The sequence below is a fragment of the Ictidomys tridecemlineatus genome, chromosome 7, assembly GCF_052094955.1.
Source record: "Ictidomys tridecemlineatus isolate mIctTri1 chromosome 7, mIctTri1.hap1, whole genome shotgun sequence".
In the NCBI taxonomy this organism is placed as follows: Eukaryota; Metazoa; Chordata; class Mammalia; order Rodentia; family Sciuridae; genus Ictidomys; species Ictidomys tridecemlineatus.
This window is the reverse complement of record NC_135483.1, coordinates 103,025,589-103,047,212: the sequence shown is the minus strand read 5'-3', so window position 1 is coordinate 103,047,212 and position 21,624 is coordinate 103,025,589.

The following is a 21,624-nucleotide window of genomic DNA, read 5'->3' as shown; positions in this document are numbered from 1 at the left end:
TTGCAAAACACCTCCAGAACTTAGCAGCTCACACAAAAGACATTTGTCATGCCATATAATTTCTAAGCATCAGAAACCCAATTGTGGTTTATATTAGGGAAATCTGGCTCAGTCTCTTATGGGTTCTTGATTAGATTACAGTGAAGGGTGAAGTTACAGGAAGCCCAAGAGCTTCTCTTTTCCACTCACTCTTATGCTGTTAGTAGGAGGATTTAGTTCCTCACTAATAAGGGTACTACATGGCAGCTGGCTTCACTCAGCAGGAGTGTGATCCAGGATCAGGGAAGGGTGTGAAATGGGGAGCAAAACAGAACCTTGATGCCTTTTATAACTTAATCTTGGAACAGAAATCCATTTCTGATGCAATATTCAGTTGACAACACAGTCCAATCTGGGCAAGTGTGGAAAGAGATTAAGCAAGGTTGTGAAGATACAGAGGTGGAGAATCACCGGGCACCACCTTGAAGTCTGCCTACCATCTTTCTCATGGCTCTTTAGTTTTGTGCTATAGTTGTTAGTTCAGGGTTTCTTACATATGATGTATTTTTCCATGTCAGAACCTCAATAGTTTACACCATGTCTTTTTTTTTCATCTTTATATCTTATTCTTAAAGTCTGAAATTGTGCTGAACAAATGTTTATTGAATTAATTGAATTAAATCAATGCTTCATAAAATTAAACTTTCTAGTTTCTTAGATCAGATTGTTAGAATGAACTCAGTTTCAAGTAGAAAAATAAAATGCAAAGTGTTCCTGAAGAAATGCAAACTATTTTTCACATTCACAAGGATATTTGGGTCTACTGGTAGGGAAAGGCTTATTTTTTTTTTATTATTCTGGCTTCCAAAATAAATTGCTCGTTTAAATTAAGGTTTCATTCTCAGCTATAAAAGTTATCAGGTGATATTAATTTTATCCCTAGCCCAAAACCATCAGAAATATTTGAAATACATGCAGATTAAACAGGATATGTAAAAAGGAATTCCACTTTACACATATTGTGGCCACTCAATTATAATGAAGGCAGAAGCTGAGCACAGACATGACTTCATCTTTCTTTATTTCTGTTTTCATGTTCTACTGGGGACTCTTTTTCTGTGGTTCTATGTTTGTCTAAGAAGTTCATGAAGAGGATCTTGATTTCTTATTCTTTTTATAATAGAAAGAATCCAAGTCAATACTTTCAACGTAAGCTGTGTTTTAATAACCATTTGTCAAAACACAACAAAATTTAGTTAAATTATTTGTATTTTTATATTCGGCAGATTTCCAGTTCTCCCTGTTTTGCTTCCCTGATTTGTGAAATAATGATGTTGGCTTTTACTATAAAAATTATTGTATGAGATAAATGGATAGACCTAACTCTGAGCTGTAGATTTCTAATAGAATTTGTAATGTATTGAATGTTTGCCTCTTAATTTAAAAAGCATGTTTATACAATAAGACTCAATTGTAATATTTACATAAAAGATATTTCTAACTTTTATGACATTTATTGGTACAGTTGATTTTAACTAATTAAAGTTTTTTTGGTATGTTTCTGGTTCTTTCTAGCAATAGCTTTTTCTCTCAACCTCAGATCTGAGTCTCTCCCTACTTTCAATTTCTATTTAGGATAGCCACCACTATGCAGAAGATTCCTGTAATACAAAAAAAAAAAAAAAAAAAAAAAAAAAAAAACATTGTTTAATTGTCAATGGATCTTCATTTTATTTATTTATACGTGGTACTGAAGATTGAACCCAGTGCCACACGCATGCTAGTCAAGTGCTCTACCACTGAGCCCAAACCCCAGCCCCTCCTGTAGGACATTTTAACCAGCTTCCTCTGAGCCATTTTAAACTCACCCCAGTCCCTGTTCTGCCTTAACAAGAACTCTGTGTGTCTTGTTTAGAAGGGATCCCCAAACTTGGTGTCCAATTTAGATCCTCTTAGAAATATCCCATCCACCCACCTCACTCTGCTCTTTGGGTGCAAATAACCAGCGGTCATTGCCATATTTGGAGTAGAGCTTAGTTCTATACTGAAGTCTTCCCCTCCACCCCAAACACATATTGATGCATTGGTACTGGGGACTAAATACATGAAAACTCTACCAGTGATCTGCTTTCCCAACTCTTTTTATTTTTATTTTGAGACAGGTTCTCGCTAAATTGCTGAGATTGATCTCAAATTTATGATCCCTCTGCCTCAGCCTCCTTAGCCTCTGGGAGACTATGGGCACAGTGCCTGCCTGGCATATCTTGAAAAAAATTACCTTACCATTTGTAAGAAACATCTGGTGCAAAACAAATTAAAAATAAAAAAAATTAAAAAAATAATTTAAAATAAAAATAAACATAGGCCAAAAAAATTAGAAACTTGCATTTTCTTGGAGGACTTTTGGCAAGCTTCTTCCAAAGTCACACAGACTCTACTATTCATCCTCACTGAGAATCTGTGGTTGACACTATTGCCCATGTATTCTGAGGGTAAAAATAGCCATCTAAGATTTTGTCCCACCCCACGATGTTGGGAGACACTGAGGTTGGGGATTGCCATGCAGACACCGAGGAAAAGGAAGAGTGACAATTATTGGAGAAATATAATTGAAAATAAAATTTCCTTACAACCCAGAAAATGTCGTTGAAACTGTAAAAGTTTTATTGAAAATGTTAACCATAAAGGATGAGGCAATCATCACTGGTAATGTACTAAAGATATTGCAAAGACAATCTGTTTTATATAGCTAAGTGGATATAATCCATTCAATACATGAGATAGGTTTTGCAAGCTGGGGTGAGGTGACAACTGACATTAGGCCAATCTCCTTACTTCTCCAGAGAGAAGTAAGGAGATTGGCCTAATTTGGTGGTAAAATTTCAAAGTGATGTTCTAAGGTCCTTGAACATTCCTGAGATGTGGACTAACAATGAAAAAGATTTCTATGCAGCTAAGAAAGACAAAGAAAAAAAATTTGAAGAAAAAAAGAGAAAATGTCAAGTCTTTTACCATAATTTTCAACAGTGAGAAATAAGCCTCTTATTTATAATTTGTATTTGCCTTTATATAATACCATAAGGCACTCTAAAGTATTAGAACCAACAAGCCAGGTAAATTTTTCATCAATTAATTTCAATTCCCCAAAACAACAAAAGAAGTTCAAAAGTCTTTTATGAATAATACTGGGGAAATAGTAATGATAATAGTAAGAGTTTATTCAAATTTGCTTTGTCTAAATTAAAAAAAACCAGTTTTACAAATATTATCATCTAAACCTCACAATAGCACAATGATTTTGACAAAGCTAATAGCCAGTTTCATTTGTCCAAATGTTGAAAAATTTGTGTTCATGCATGTGCTTGTGTGTGTGTGTGGGTGGGGGGAGGGAGAGGGAGAGAGAAAGAATGTTTGTGATAAGGAAGAATTGGATGAATGTATTTATTCTTCAAAGATAGAAAATTTGGATTGATTCTGAAGAATGCAGCCTTCTATCTCATATCTTGAAAAAAAAGCTTCTCAATGAAACCATAAGCCTAGCCTATTCATCTTTTTAAAAGGGATCACATCTTGTTCTTTTATTCCATATGAGCATTCATTATTTTAAAAACATTACAACATATACAGTTCTCATTTAACACATATTAGTTTTGATTCAAATCAAACTACATCATGTTTCTTTTAAAATCTAGAAAATCCTCTGGTAAACTAAAGGTAAATACATGCATTCAGGGAATAGACTAATGATCGACATGACTGCTAAGAAAGCTGAGATTAATTGGATTTTATACTCACTCATGATAAATCCCTTGAGTTCTGCAGGCAGTGACCAAAGATACATTTACTTTTATCATGCAAGATAATGGGATTACCAGTTAGACTAAGTCTTTAATCTTGTTGATAAAGTGAGATGAATACTCAGAAAATACACTAGGTGGGCTTAAATTGCCAGAACAAGAAAGGAGAAGCCCAAAGTGTTAGATTGCTTATCAGGAAAATAGAATTAAACATAAGCACATTTGCAAAGTTGAAGAGAAATTCTAGCCATGGTTGCAAGTTGTGATTTTAAAGTTTGTTATCTAATGCAGATAACTGACAAGTACAATGAATAACTTAATTTGTGTTCTTTCATTTCCACACCTTTGATTGGAATTTGATGCATTGCTGTTTTTTGTTTTCCACACATATTAATTTAGTTATAAAAAGCAGTGACATTAATCATTTCTTTGATTTTTTACTGAGAAAACTGAAGGCACTTCTTCTATTTGCTTTACATTATTTTTCTTTAATATTATTTCTATGTCCCACTCAAACTGTGCATATTTAATTAGCAAACATGGAAGGGGAACACTTCAAGCAAGTAATTTGGAGTTGACTGAAGCATTGTCTATTTTCAATAAATGTGTCTGTCAGCTTGTATTCTTTTTTTTTTTTTGCAATGGCTGACATTAAAACACACACACACACACACACACACACACACACACAAGAACACACATAATTTTCTTTGTACTGGAGATCGAACCCAAGAGTACTATACCATTGAATATATCTCCACTATTTTATTTATTTTTTATTTCTGGAAAGAATGACACTATTCCTGAGGGTCTTACTAAGTTGCAGGTTGGTCTCCAACTTGTGACACTCCTGCTTCAGTCTCCTAAATTGCTTGGATTGGAGGAATGCATATTTCTCTATATCAAAGTAAGGCTACTTCCTGAGGAAATTAACTTACAAAAGGCTTTCCAAATTTTCTAAATCAAAAAGTAAATAGCCAATACTCAATAGTTATGCCTAAAACAGAAAGGCATAACTATTGAGTATTGGCTAAAGCTTTAGAAAAGAAGCAAACATTCAATGCAAATATTACCTTTATCTTTTAGTTGATGCCACTCAGGCTCAGAGAGGTTACTATGCCCAGAGTCATGAAGCTAATAATTTGTGGAGCTAGGAATGCAAATGAAGCACAATGCTCTACTTACCACAAGTTTTGTTTTACTAATGATTCTAAGCATGTCCCAAAATATTTCCCCTGATATTTTCTTTAGATTAAACTTCTTCAAATCTCACACACATTACTTTTGAGGGTCCATTTTCTGCATATATCTCTGCATTTAATAGACAAAATTTATTGTTTGATGATGAACTTGGGTGTCACCATAGAAATACATGTGTGTGTGTGTGTGTGTGTATGTGTGTGTGTGTGTTGTGAGTCAAACATCACCAGATTTCTCAAGCGTGATATAGATTTCTAGGGAAGAAAGACCTCTAAAACTTTAAGGATAATTTTGTTTTGACTATAAACTTCTGTATTGGACCAAATTATTAAACTCAAAGACAGATTACATATATTTCCAAACTTGCAAAATTATAAAAATAAGCATCCAGATGGAATTTGAGACATGCTCCTCCAAAACATGGCACCTTGACATTTGAGAAGAGCTCAGAAGCAGGAAGGTAGCTGTCTGCTCTGACCCTTCCCCATGAATGCAGGTCACAAGAAGTTTATTCCAGACATATCCTCTTTACATCTGAAGAAAAGGACCCAAGACACAGAGAGGACAAAAGGATCAGAGCAAACAAACTTTGCTAAAGTTCCCCAGTTTATTTTAGATATCCTTTTGTCTTCTAATCATATTTACTCATGACTGTCCACTCTTCGTCAGCCTAAGCTTGAAAATTTGCACAGATCTAGCCATTTCTTTGTATTTTCACTTTCTTATGGAAGAATAGCATTTTACATAATTAAACAAAATTATGTTTTTCTCTTGGTAGTTTGTCTTTTGTTATAAAGACCTTGAACTTGAACCCATGAAAATGCAAAAGAAAGATATTTTTATTCTCCTATAGCTTAAAAAGCTATCACAAATTGTACTTTCTTACAGCCAGGAGGTAAAATTTTGGGAGTAGTAGGTATAGGATCTAGAAAATAAAGGATTCTATACTTTAAAGTAACAAGGGGAAATTGGAATAAGCACTGCAGGCAAGATGAACCCTAGAGAACAGCTGATCCCAAGGGAGAAGGGAGGAAAGTTACAGCAGAAGAGGATTTCAGAAATTAGTTGATGGAACTAATAGATTATTTTGTTTTTTAGAGGAAAGTCTATCAATATATATATATATATATATATATATATATATATATTTCTCTTATTAGTCTTTCATTGTAAAGAACTTAAAAGGTATTGTATTGTATGATATTTGCAAGTCCTAGTGAAGTTTTGATAGAAAAATGAGGGAGATTAATAAACCTAGTCAAATAAAAACTTTAAAATAAGTGTTTATTAATGCCAAGAAAAACATGTAGACAGGTGCATAAGAAAACAAACTTAATAACAGAATTCTTGAATACACTATGCATTATATGTGGAATGTGTATATATATGTGTGTGGGGTGTGTATGTGTATGTTATGAAATTAAATCTGTGATTATTTAAACAAAATATTTTCATGGAACACTGTTTGAATAATAGAATATAGAGATGGTTCAATAAGAGGAATAATTCTCAGCTACTATTTTAAGTGGTGTCTAATATTGATGAACCAGGCTTTGAGTAGCAATCCTCCTGCCTCAGTCTGCTTATTGTGAATCTTTAGCCCTGTTTTATTTTTAAACTGAAACATAAAATTCTTCATCAATTAAATAAAATTTAGTAAATAGCTATGTTTACCACATACCCATATTAGAAGATTCTACCTTCACAAATAACTTCTGCCAAGAACATCCTTTTCTTGCCCAGTCAGAAATTACCTTCAAGTACAAGGGCACAGATGGGCCTTACTGCACTCACCAAGTGTGGCTTCAACTGATAGAAATGTAAGACTGGCCTATTACTCAACCTTATGTATAACAAAACAAATCAGGTTAAAAAAAAAAGGATGAATGAATGAATGCAGGACTGGCATTTAGTTTACTTCTTAGATGTGCAAGACTAGTCCTTGATTTTGTTTTCCACCTGGCAAATTCCTGGTTGACAAAATTTTCCTCTGAGTTTCAGATGAAGTTAGAGTAAAAAAAGAGAAGATTTTTACATTTTTGTTGGGAATTGTCTCTGAAACAGATTAATAGTCTGCCAACTTTGAAGAACTCAACCTTGAAAAAATGGGAAATAGAAAAAGCTAGGATACAGATCTGTGTTCGACAACTCTACACTATTGTGACAAAATACCTGACAGGAGCAACTTGGAGGAGGATCTGTTTATTTTAATACATGGCTTCAAAGGTCTTAGTGCATGCTCGGCTGGGTCCAAGGCAGAAACCTCACAGTAGAAGGGTATGACAGAGGAAGCTGCTCAGCACTTGGCACCTGAGAAACAGAGAGAGAGGAAGAGGTTAAGAGATGATACACTCTCCTAGGCATCCCCCCCTGACCTACTTCCTCCACCTGGGTCATCTCACAGTATTCTATTCAGCTGTCTATGGATTTTATCCATCAAATGGATTAATCCACAGATCAGATTAGAACCCCTATGATATAATCACTGCCTACAGCTCCACCTCTGAACCTTGGTGCGTTGGAAGCATGCTTTCAACATGGAAATTTTGAGGTAACAATCTAGATCCAAAGCATAATAAGATCTTTTACATATATCATCTTTAGTCCTCATCAGAACTATCTTGAAGGTGTTTTCACCAGATGATTCAACTCTCTCCGGAGCTCAGGTTCTTAACTGGTGAACAAAATTGCCTTCCTCTCTCCTTGCCAAGAAATGGGAAGTGCCAGAATAGGTTTTATTGTCTCACCCTCAAATGGGGGAAAATGATAGAAACATACTATATGTGAAACTAAATGGAAGCAGCTGAATTCTGTATGGGTTCAAGTGTTGTGTCTTAAGTTTCTTCTCTCACATAACATAGCTGCCTTGGTTCATTTGCCATTTCAATCAAATAGCAGAGGCTTTTTAAAATAGCGTGTGTGTGTGTGTGTGTGTGTGTGTGTGTGTGTGTGAGCGTGCGTGTGTGTGTGCGCGCGCGCGCGCATGCATGCAAGCGTGAACACACACACATAAATGCATCTCATGCTGTAATTTGAACTAGCGACTTTGCTAATTGGAAGATATCACTCATGTTTTATGATTACCCGTGATATTTTCTAGAGAAATTTTTCTTTCATAAATTTCATTTGACCCATTTTGGTTTTGACCTTGGAAACACTTCTCCTGTTTATTTGTCCTTTGCTAAGGAGGAAACTCTCCAAAGCATCTCATTTTGCACTTCATTTAAAAATATATCAAAAATAGACACTCATTAGGGTTTGGTATCCTTGCACTCACTTTAATTAGATCTAATTAGTCCCACAATATAGACAAATAATAAGGAAAGAAAGTGGATATTTTAATCTTAAGGATGATGCTTTTTAAAGACTCAGCAGTCTCTATCTTTCCATGAAAGATTTTTTTTAATTATAATCATTTGGAGTGTTTGTTTAAAGGAGATTGTGGGTTTTAAAGCAAGGTTCACAAACAAAACCTTCATTAATTGCATTTTTTGTGTTATTTTCCTCTAAAGCACATATAAATATTCTCGCTCCCTCTCTCTCTCTCTCTCTCTCTCTCTCTCTCTCTCTCTCTCTCTCTCTCTCTCTCTCTCTCTCATCCAAACTAGTTTGTTGCCTCTTCCTACTCCTCCAGTCAACAAATCAGTTTATTTTTTTCTACTGAAGATAATAGAGAAGTGTTTCATCGGCAGAACACTTGCTGGTATAGATAGACCCAGAACTGTGAGAATTTTGGATCATTGGGACAAGTCATATATGTGCTTTTCCTCCTTTATTCTAATTCAGAACAAACCTCATCCTGTGGTTAGCAGTTGAGATGATTATTAAAATTTTTGTTACACACATTAAATAATTAAATGTATATAAAAGCATGGCAAAAAGATTCCTTATTTCAGCAGCTTTCTCAAGTGTGGAAGAACCCTAAATCCTTTCACAGTACAATAGAAAGATCTCTGGTGTCTTTGAAAGACATCAGTTCTGAAACCATTTATGCTTCACTTTTTAATTTTAACTCTTTCCATAGTAGCCATTGAAAACTGCTCTAATAAATTTCTTAATATTGTCTAATGCATACTGAACTCTGGTCAATTACTCTCCCTTCATTTCTCAAGTGCACACTATGTTCCAGTTATAATCTCTTTATTTTTATTTGTTGACAGTCTTGCTTTACATTTGATCTATAAGGACAAATACTCTCCCAATATTCTGGTCCATGATCCACTTTTTTCAAAGAACTTCAAATTATATTTATGTTATTAAAATGCAGTTTGCTTTGGAAAACAGGGATAGGATGGAAGCGAAGAGATCAGAGTAAAAGCATATCACACAGTCAGTTGTTTTATTCATTTATATCTAAGTAAGTATGTAAATGGATAAACAGCACTAAGAAGGGGCCCTGATGTAAGAGAGTAAAATAATGTTGTGCTAAATAATGCTACAAAAGTAGAAGCTTTAAAACATATCATCTTGTGTTTATCATGTTTAGAAGTGTCTTTTATTGTATCAGTTAAAATGTAATCAAGTAAATTTGCAGTTGAACATCTGCTTTTTGAGATATGCAAAAAGCACAGGAAGGTTAGGAAGATTCCACATACAGCTATCAAGTAAGACATGAATGTAGTTGAAGTCAGGTTATAGTAGATGCAATTGATGCTCCACTTTGTACATTTGGCCACCTCATTGTGTCCACCATGTCATTCTGACTTGCAGTGATGAATAACCCAGTCACTGCTTAAAGTAACCCATTATTGACTTTCTTCCCAACATCATCTTCCACTCTCTCTTGATCGCTGCATCTTCTGAATAAACTTTATGCATTCAATTCTCATTTCTGAATGGAGTGATGTATTTGCCTGGGAGAGTTGATCTTCCCTGTGGTGCCTTTCACTCTTTCTATGCTTCCTGACTTTCATGAGCTGAGAGTTTATATGACATGAGGGCAAGTATGGATATAGCAGAAACCATGCAATGACAGTGAAAAAATTGGAAAAGTTGAAATCAGGAAGGGCCCTATCAGGAAACTAATAAAAGGGAAAAAAAGGTAAAATGAAGTCTGCAAAGTAACTGAGGAAAGTGAGAAATTAAGGGACCATGATAAAGTTGGACTCATTTCCCCCCATACCCTAGCAATGAGGTTGCATTAGTGAATTTTTAATGTGTATTTCATTTTTGCCTTTAATAGAGTGAACTTTGGCTTGCATGGCTTGGTTATTTCTTATGCCCTAAATGACAGTGGCATGGTTGAATAAATCTGCTTAGTTAGCATCATCCCAACTTTAGAACTGTATTACCTGAAGTCCCTCTTTCATTCCAAGACTTTTAGGGCAACTTTGTCCTCTTTTTTGAGCACCTGCCTTCCATTGCCACTCTAGTTTTTAAATTGTGAGCTCTTTAGTTCTGATATTTTGTATACATTTATTTGATAACGCGTATTTTATTCACTGCAAAGCACCACAGGCATTCATGTAGCCATAAAAGTAATAACACTTAAAATAATAATAATAATTTTATATTGAGTCTCCTGAGTTATGTTGTGTTCCTGGCATGGAAGTGTTTCAGTAATGCTCAGTGACTGCTGTAACCATGAGATCATCATGAAAATGAGATGCAAAGATGTGTATTTATGGAGCTGTGCTACTGAACATATTCTCAAGTAAAGTAAATAAAGTAGTGCTCTTTCTTCTATGGATAGCCTAGTTTTCAAAAAAATGACTGAAGACTGTGATATTCCCAAATCTATGAAAAACAAACTGTGTTGAAGACAGTTTTACAGTAATAGGAATACAAATTTTAGAAGCAAAAAGGAAGAAGAGAGATGGGATTCTACTGGGTAGTTTTAGTGTTTTGGATACATCAGTCTCAAAATATGGGCAAAACTTCTATATATTATTGTAATTTCCAGAGATTTTTAGCTGTAGCTAAAATAACCCAAAGCAGAAAAGGCATAAGGCATATATATATATATATATATATATATAGAGAGAGAGAGAGAGAGAGAGAAGCCTGTAATCCAAAGGAGCTCAGGAGGCTGAGGCAGGAAGATTATAAGTTCAAAGCCAGCTTCAGCAACTTAGCAAGGCCCTAAGTAACTCATCTGTATGTATATCTATATCTATATCATTATCTATGATATACATATACTCTACTCTGTGTATATGTATTTTATATATATATATATATATATATATATATATATATATATATATATATGACCTGGGATGTGGCTCTGTGGTTAAGTGTGCCTTGGTTCAATCTCCAGTATGAAAACAAACAAACAAACAACAACAACAAAACAACTAAAAAACAAGACAATGGAATAATGAGGTCTGCCAGCATTTATCTGAATCTTTTTTTTTTCTTTTTATTTGTCTATAAAACAAAAATGATCTTCCTGTTTTTGTGGACTTTGTTAAGTATAAATAAAATATAAAACATATAGTATTAGTCTTCATTGAGCAAGAATTAAATGTACTTCTGCTAATACCACTGTTAAGATTTAGAAATGACAAAAGACAAGGAAGATGAAAGACATTACATACCTTGTTTGGATATGAGGTGTCCACCAAGAGCTCCTATGTTAATACAGGAATATTTGCCAGTAAAATCACTGGACTGTGAGAGCTGTCATCTAGTCAGTCCATCCCTATTTGAATGGCCTGCCTGAGTGGTAACTGTAGGCACTGGGGACATGGCTAGTGGCGGCAGGTGACTGGGGTCACACTCTCGGAGGTTGATCTTCCCTGTGGCTCCTTTCACTATCTCTATGCTTCCTGTCTTGAGCTGAGACGTTTTCCTCTGCTGGTCCCTTCCTCTAGGATGTGCTGCCTCATCTTAGGCCCAGAGCAATGAAATCTGCTGGGCATGGACTGAAATTCTGAAAGTGTGAGCCAAAATAAACTTGTCTTTCCCTAAATTGTTCTCATAGGGTGTTTTGGTCACAGTGATGAAAACCTAACCAATACATGTCTATACTCCAGTCCTTTTAGAATCTCATGTATCAGAGAAGCTAACATTCAGAGAACAAGAAAAAAAATACCAATGGACCACTAGTGAAATTCACAGACCAAGAGTCAACAGTTGTTCATTGAAAGACTCTGTTAATAATTTGGTCATAGTTCTAACAGGGTTAGATCACTAACTTATTGGTCTATACAGATCACCACAGTTACATAAATGCAGGAAGGACTAGACTGGAGAACTTGTTAGCTGTAGACCTTAGCAGTGGGTAGCCTGATGGTGAAAGGAGAATTCCAGAAAGTAATAAGGATGTAATTTCACAAGAGCCTGAGACCTTTAAGGTGGAAGAACATATATTTCCTTGCTTTGCCCTGCATTAAAAATATTATTTTATTATACAGTTCATATTGATGATTAGTAGATATTAATATATAAATTTTAGAAGATTTTTTTTCCAGAAAATAAAACATTATACATTACATATGAGAATTATGCCCATCAGATTTTCTTTATTAGAAAATCCAACTCTTATCAAATGATCCATTTTTATGAGTTTTATATAACTGAATCTTATAAAATGATTTGAGTGTTTTAGAGAAGAGAAAAGAAGAATATCAAACATTTGTTATGTGTCAGATCTTTCAACTATTTAAACTCCACATCAGTTTGGGTATTTTTATCTGCAAAAATGAAAAATCCCCAGGGGTAGGGGTGGGGGTAGGGGAAGACCTAAAAGCCTAAGGCAGAGAAATATGTTCTGTAGAATGAAAACATCCAGGTAAGAAGTCCCCAAATTGCTTGATTTAATTTTCTAGATAACAGAATAATAGCCCTTCTCCCATTTTCTTCTATTTCTAGAAACTGGGTGCTACTGCTATAAGGTTTGTGCCTCAACAAACATCCAGTAAAGGAAAGAAGGTGTGTGATAGAAGGTAGCTCCTTGGACAAGTCTCTCTGCCATTCTCTCTGTCCACCCTTTTGCTCATAAGGTAGGGAAACATTCTTCAGAGCCCCAGGGATCTTATTGGTCAGGTCTGTGGAAAGTGACATAATGTCCTAACTTCAGAGCATGCTCAAAATGCAAAAGTCTCTTGTCTAGCTCTTGGAAAGAATGTCATCTATGTTAGAGAAGGGAGGAACGGCTAGGGTGCTTTCCCTCCATTCCCCTTGATGTGTGAGATAGACGCAGATTCTTGGCTGAGCTGCCCTCAACTGTAAAGAGCCGCCTCTCCCTGATCATGCCCCATGCTCAGGCAGCCTGGTGGATGCAGGTTATAAATTCTCATTCTCACCTCAATATGGCAACATTCTGAACCACACCTCTGCTCCAGAAGTCTTTCAGGTATCGACTGACTGAGGCATTTACTAAGACTATGCTGCTGCCTGATTTCTTCAATCCATCCTGCATGCTTGTCCACCATATGGGTGAAATCTTTTCTCAATAAATAATATTCATAATTTCCATTCAGAGTCTGCTTGTCAGGAAGCCCATCATAAAGGAGATGGAAAGAAAAAAAAAAGTGGGAAGAAACTCAAAGATTGGTGACTAATCATCATGGTGAAACTAATGTAATAAATAACCTGGGGTTTTCAAGGCCTCTTTCTTAACAAGAAGCATAGAGAAGCATAGAACTGAAAAATCTTGCTCTTGGTCACACAACAGAAATCGTGGTTGTGCTTTTTTTCCCAAACATCATGCACATTATTCTTAATCTGTTTACATATACCTTACATTCCTTAACTTAAAAGTAAAAAAAAATAAATAAAAATTTCAATTTTCTGTTGGTTCAGTTGTTGAAATAATCTTAATTATTATTTTTATGTTTTGGAATCAAGTGACCAGTAAAATCCAAATGCAATGGGGTTATCATTGTTTTGGCTGCTGCTGTTGTTGATCTATTATCAATGTTTTTGTGTTTAATCTAAATTAACCCTCTGGCTATTTATGTGATTGCAACTGTCAAACCTCCAGAACCCCATGATAATTGAGTGGAATCTGTCTATTTTTTCGTTTTGCTGTTAAATCTCACCTAAGAATTAACTGCTATTTCTCACTGTGATTTTGGAAAGCATGATGTCAAATGCTGGAACTTAATCAATATCCTGACTCCTCCAGGACATATATTTTTATTTCTTATGAGCATTTCTCTGGAGTGTCTAAGATATCCTATTTATTTGAAACCTCTTGCTTTAATGTTGGCATGAATGCTTGGCAAATCTGAAAGGAAAAGTAAAATGCATATTCCTGAAAACCAAAAACCATTCTTTTTCCTCTCTGGTATTTTATTTCTGCATTATGTTAGCATTAATTGCTGGTTATCTGCATCATTAGTTAAGCACTTCAAGATTGAACCAGGTGTACTCATGTCATGTAGCTTATAGCAAACTTTATTGAAATCTGGTTCATGCCAAAAGTCTAGATACAGGGTGAACAAGCCCTTATAGGAATTTCAGGACTGATCTTTGCTGTGCTGCCATAGACAAATTGAAAAGAATCTCTCCAAGTTTCAAATTCTTCTTCTGAAGGGAAACTTGCACATGATATCTAAAGAGGAAAAGTTATCATTTACTTAATAACTAGTAAACAGACTATGTGTCAGTCACTATGAATTTCAGGTTGAATGAGCAAGCTGTTCTTCAGAAACAAACAATAGAAAATAGAGCGAAAAAAGAGAAATCTATCAGGAAGAAATGATTAATGGGAGATCATTTTAAAAGATTAACATGAATGGTTTATAAAATTAGACTAGAAAATTCAATGAACCAGATCCACATTTTTCTCATTTGATGAAAGGAAGCCTCCCAATGTTAATTGTTTGGAAATGTACTTGACTTGTATACCTGTCTCTTCCTCAACAATTCAGAAAATGTAAATATTTCAGCCTACTTATGTTCAACTGGTTTTCTGTCAGGATGCTGAGTCCATTTAATGGGAAGATAATGTTCCTCCTTTTGGGTGTAGACAGAGGAGTGGGATAACTGGGTCAAATGATGGTTCCATTTTAAATTTTTTAAGAAATCTCCATACTGTTTTCCAGAGTGGTTGTACCAATTTGCAGTACCACCAATTATGTATTGGAGTACCTTTAGCTCCACATCCTCACCAACACTTATTGTTACTTGTAATCTTTATAATTACCACTCTGACTGGAGTGAGATGGAATATCAGTGTGGTTTTAGTTTGCATTTCCCTTATTACTAGAGTTGTTGGACATTTTTTCAGATTATTTTTTGACCATTAGTGTTTCTTCTGTGAAGTGTCTGTTTAGTTCCTTTGCTCATTTATTATTTTGGTTAATTATTTTTCTGGTGTTAAGTTTTTTGAGTTATTTTTATATCCTGGAAATTAATGCCTTATCTGAGGTACTGGTGGTGCAGATTTTCTCCCATTCTGTAGGATCTTTGTATACATTCTTGATTGTTTCCTAAGCTGTGAAGAAACTTTTCAGTTTGATACCATCCCATTTATAGATTCTTGATTTTACTTCATGTGCTTCTTGTCCTTATTAAGGAATTCAGTTCCTAAGCTGACATGTTGGAGAGTTGGGCCTACCCAAAGGATTTAAAAACAGTATACTACAGTGATACAGCCACATTGATATTTATAGCAGCTCAACTTATAATAGCCAAGCTATGGAAACAATATAGGAATCTTTCAATGGACGAATGGATAAAGAAAATGTGGTGTATATATACACAATGGAATATTCCTTAGCCATAAAGAAGAATGCTATTGTGGCTTTGATCAGTAAATGGATGGAAGTGGAGAATACTATACTAAGTGAAATAAGCCAATCTATCTCCAAAAGACAAAGGCTGAATGTTCTCTCTTATATGTGGGTGTTAAAACAAGGGAGTTTAGGGAGCAGAATACTATAAATCCATTGGATTAGATAAAGGAAAATATAGGGAAGGGAGTGGGAGGGTAATAGGAAAGACAGTAGAATTAATTGGTCATAACTTTCCTAACCTTGAATTCGAATACACAACCAGGGTAACTCCACATCATGCAAAACCACAAGAGTGGAATCCTAAATAGAATAAGTAATACTCTATGTATGTGCAATCTGCCAAAATGCATTCTACAGTGGATGAGTGGATAAATGAATATGTCATGGATACCTAAAAAGACAAAAAAAAAAAAAAAAAAGAAGAGGAATGTTCTTCCCAATAATTGACATTGGGACAATTGGATATCTAGAAGTAGTTGTGAAATTCTAAAAATTTCAAAAGAAAGATAATCCTCCATTAAAAATCATCTATCTTCCTTCTATCACCTTAATTTATTTATTCTTAGAAGGTGAGCAGTTGTAGTTTCTTAGCAGATCAATCATGTTCTATTTCCTGTATCATGCAAATGCTCTCATAATGATGTTTTAGTGCAAATGTTCTCAATGTATTAAAATATAGCCAAGTCATAGAAGAAATATCAAATTAAGGGAAAATAATATTTTCTTTTTCATTTAAAAACTACACTAGAATCAACCAGATCTGTATCAGCAGAGCATATGTTCATCTTTTTTATTCAAGCACTGACCAGACTCACTTTGCCTGCACCAGAAATAAAAACATGCTTTCTTTTTCCCTTCCTTCTTTCTGTACTGAGTAGCTTTGAAACACCAGATTAAACTGTTTGTATTTCCTTCCAGATTCCTGTAGGTCCTGAGTCATGCATGCACACAAACCAAAGAGAAACCTCATTTGTTCCAAAACATATGGATCTCAACTGCTCTTCAGAATTCTCAAAGGAATGCAGCATTAATAGAAAAACCAAAGCTGAGGAATGCTTGAGCCTTGACGTCTAAAGTGTATAGTCATAAGAGCTAATGAAGCTGCTTCCCTTAGTAAGACATCCCCTCCAAGGTGGTATAACCACCTATCTTTATTATCTTTAATATCCTGTTCTTTGTGCATTAAAAAAAAAACAAAAACATTTTATGAAATCACTCAGCCTCACAGCACTTAATGAAAAATGGGAAATTTACAGCTAATGAATCCAGCCAGTCCATTTTCATTCCATGCCTAATTTTCCTTGGACATCAACAGCTTACACCTCTGTTGTGGGTGGGTAAGTTGCATAATAAGTCTCCTCCTTCTTAAATCATGTTAAATAACACAGCCAGGGGACAGGTTGCCACTCTGTGGAGCCCAGAGAGGCCCACTTTACTACTGGGTAGGGAGAAGGTTAGGATTCTCTCATATGACACTAACCCAATATGTACCTGTCAGCTTTTGCAAGCTAGGGACTATATACATATACATGTATACATCACCTAATATATTATTATTATTATTATTATTATTATTATTATTATTATTATTACTGCTTTTTGGCCTTGATGCCAAATGAACAAGAAAGACTGACGATAAAGGATTGCTCTCTGCCATAACTTCATTTGAGACAAAATGGCATCAGTAACACTCCATTTATTCTGTATCATGCAATATTCAGTTCCTGCACAGCAAGATGGAAGACTAGGTCCCTAACTTTCTCTCCCAGAATCCATTAATATTAATAGTCTGAATAATAGGGATGAAAAAGCTGCCCTGAATGGAGCATGTAACCTACTTTCGCAGGCTCCTGTTTGGTTGGTGAACACTCCCAAATGTCTCTTTCTGGTACATTGTTTTCCCTTCCATCATTTCACTGCTTTCAGTTGAAATATGTATGCAGGGATTTTATTCATTAATGACTATTTTCAATCATAAAATTAATTGGAGTGAGACCTGCTGTGGTGGTAATTTTGTGGAAATAAAGAATTTAAAAATGTTGCTTAGGTCAGAATGAGCACACACAGAGACATATACCTCTAAGGTATCATATTATGACTTTTGCTTATGTTTCTTTTGTGCAGAGGAACAGCTCAAAGGAGCACAACAAGAGTATGAAACAAAAGGAGTTTTGTAAAAATGAAGATGTTCTGTTGTCCAGGAGAAAGTTTCCCTGGTTTATCCATGGTGACATTTGTCCATTCTTCTTTATGAACACTCAGTCAGCATTCACTGATGGGCTATGAATTTTCATGGGGTCTCATCATAAAAATAAATCATAGAGTGAATATAAATCACTTATTCTAAAACAAACTTTTCTTTTTACTTCTGATTTTTATCTTCTTTAATTATCCTCCATTTGTTTTCTATTTAATGATATGCTCAGAGATGAATTTACTCCATTTTCCAGAGCATGGGCTTACCAGATACCAATTATTGTTGTTTAAAAAGTGTTGATAATCACTTTCCATCATACACTTGGTTCAGAAAACCCCTATTTGGACTCAACATGTTGAAAAGACAAAGAAGTGACATGTGTGGGGTTTCTGCATTTTTTCTTGCTGACCTGTGTCCTCCATAAATTGCTGTTATATTTATGATCTGTCTCTAATTATAATGTTCTGTGTTTTTTCAAGTGCAATATGCTTTTATTCCTTTTTGACCAGAATTAATCTTTGTGAAGGCTGACATTGCTAAATAAATGCATCACATAGTGAATAATGTATTAGTTAATCCAAATAAAAAATTAGACATGATGAACTGTATCTAATTTCCTGAAGAACACGGTGGACTCTTATTCAATTCTCAATTCTACATACTTCTCTACAACTCTATCAAGAGTGTCTAAGCTCTCTCAATGCATTCTCCTAGCCTCATATGAAAGATTTCTAAGTGATCTATTTTCAGCCTTACAATTACTAATGCATCCTACATGCATCTGTCAAGTAATATTCCTAAATCCTAATCTTTTCCTTAACAAACTGCCTTAGCTGGCTTGCAAGACCCTATTATTCATCCTTTCCTAAAAAGCTTGTGCTCCAAAAATTCTGTACCAAGTCTTTTTTCAAAATGTGATATAGCTTTCAAATATTATGGGCTCTTGCTTTTGACTTTGTTCTTCCAGTTTCCTCTTTTCCCATTGATCCTTCATGAACTTGAACAATGATCTCTGTGTAGACTCTTCAGTTATCTGTTCCCATGTAGTCCTTGATTCTTCTCTTTCATATCCCACTCGACTTGCTGACCAGATTCTAAATGCAATTGCTGGATTTGTTATATGTCTCCTTTACCTAAATGTGAATAACTTGAGTACTAGTTCTTTGAAATTCAATAGTGTTTAATCACTCAAAATTTTGTTTAATGAATGAATGCAAGAACAAATTAATATGTGTGAAATAATTAATGCTTGGATGAAGAAAAATTTTAAATAAGCTATTCTACTAATTTCCCATGTGTAACTGTCACCCGTACATGTTTTTATGCTTATGTCATCTTCATTTATTAAAATATATTAATATGATAATCTTGGGAGCCACTAGCTTCATCTGGAGCAATCAAGTAAGTGTATCTGGGTGTGATAGATCTATGCAGGCATAACTTCAATAGAAAAATAATCAGTAAGTATTTTGGAAAATGAAATATATATATGTGTGTGTGTGTGTGTGTGTGTGTGTGTGTGTATTAAACTGCAAAATAAAAGTGAGCTAATTATTAGTTTAAGAAAATGGAGAGGCTCTGAAAGGAAGCTTATTTATTCAGCAATTCATTATTGATTGTTGACAACAGCCAGGAAGTGTTTCAAAACCTGGAGACATCATGGTAAAAATAACACCACACAACAAAACATTCTCATCCAGGAGCTCACGTGCTAGGAACATGATATAATGCACTTTTTGACTGCAGTGATTATTTTAGTTATATTGCTGTAAATCTATTTATTTCATAACAGATATAATCTATATTCCAGAGCCGAATGAGGTAATGTGTGAAAGTGTGTGTATGCATGTGAGTTGTGAGCCTAATTGCTCCTCTATCAAACTGGGAATTGCACACTTACTGTAATAAATTAAGCAATTGTAGTACAAGCACATGATGCAGAGATATGAAAGCAACAACCAGGCCAAAAGTGTTCACTTAAACCATTGTTTCTCAGGAATAAAGCTGCAGGGCAGGACAGAGAAAGAAAATCTGTTGCCTTTTCACTTAAATCTGTGGATGACAGCATATTGATAAATGTTTTTAAACAATAAAACATTAAAGAGCAAAACACTATAAAATATGGATAGTACATTCTGCTGTTGGTAGGTGTGCTTTCAATGAGTTAATTAGGACATAGAAACTACCATATGACAAATTTCTATTCAATAACATGTATTTATTCAAGAAAATGTATTTTTTTAATTGACAGGTTTCTTCTTCCTGATGAGGGATCAAAATGTAACAATATATAGACAGTCCTTTATCATTTGACTGCCATGAAGGACGCAGTTAGCTAAATATGGTGTGATGGGCTTAATTCATTTTACTTTTCAATGACTGACTTTTCAAAAAAAAATTTCCATTTCAGTTTTATTAGCTTTATTATTTATGACTTTTATTTCATCCTGCTTCAAGCCCTTTTAGCAAAATGACACATGAATAAATAAAATAAAAAGGTGTGTTTCAAATATAAATGTGACAAGAAAAAGTTTCAGATCCTAAAGAATCTCAGAGTATAGAATGTGGAATGCAGCAGAAATCTAAACATGGCAGTGAGAAAAATCCCCTGTTACCATGGAATGAAAGCAAAAGCATCATAGCTGAAAAAGAGTTCAATAGACTGTTTGAAAATAAGGATATTTTTGCTTCAATAGACTTTGTGAAAATAAAGATATTTTTGCTTCAGCAGGAATAGAATGATTTTAAGCAAAAAAGAAAAAATTAAAAAAGAAAACAAAATAGTATTATGAGAAGAGGTTATCCATCCTCTGTTGGAAAATTTACATAAAATATGAGTGGGTCTATAAATTCTGCATGAAAAGAACAGGAAGAACAAAAAGATTATATAGAAATGAGAAAAAAGTAAAAGGAGAAGAAAAAGGGAAATAGAGGAATTCCAAGGGAAATAAAAAAAAGAAAGCATAAGTGGTGGAGGAAGAAGTAGAAAGAGAAAGACAAGAAAAGGAGAAAGGGGATTGGAGATATATTTGGATTTTTTAACATCCTAGACATGATTCATATTTTTGTAGTACAATACCAGAAAGATGTTCAAGTCAGAATATACTCTACATGAGATCCAACCCAAGCCATCTCAATCTGCACATAAGGAAGGTAAGACCTGGAGAATTGGACTGTTTCTTTTGCAGCATCCCTCTGGGCCTCTTGCTCATCAGCTACAATTCCCTTCTCTCTTCTTGACTCCCGCCTTGTAGCCAAATATGATCACTTTCAAGAATAATTTAATTCATATGGATTTTCATGTGACTTTTGTGACATTATCATTTCAAAATTTATTTAAAACTCTTTACCTCCTTACCAAAATTATTGGACATCTCACATTCTACTGGGCTAAAAGTTTAAAAAATAAATTTGATAATTAAGAAATTAGAACATAAATTCAATACCATGTGAAGAATTTGAATCCTACTGAGTTAAATAAACGGGGAGTATTACACCATATCTTTTCTCCTTAATTGTATGAATACTATTGACATTCATTTATAAGAAAAGGGTATTACCATTGATACCAGAACTGGCATTCTGTGAGCTAGCATTTCAGGTCTTTCTCTTGCTCTACCTCACAGAAGTATTTTCTCCACTTTAAAAATAAGAGAACAGAATGACAGGGTGGAAGCAATTCAATCAGTATGCTAATTGCTTTGATTTGATAATTACATAATGAATACATAAATGGAAACATCACACTGTACCCCATAAATTT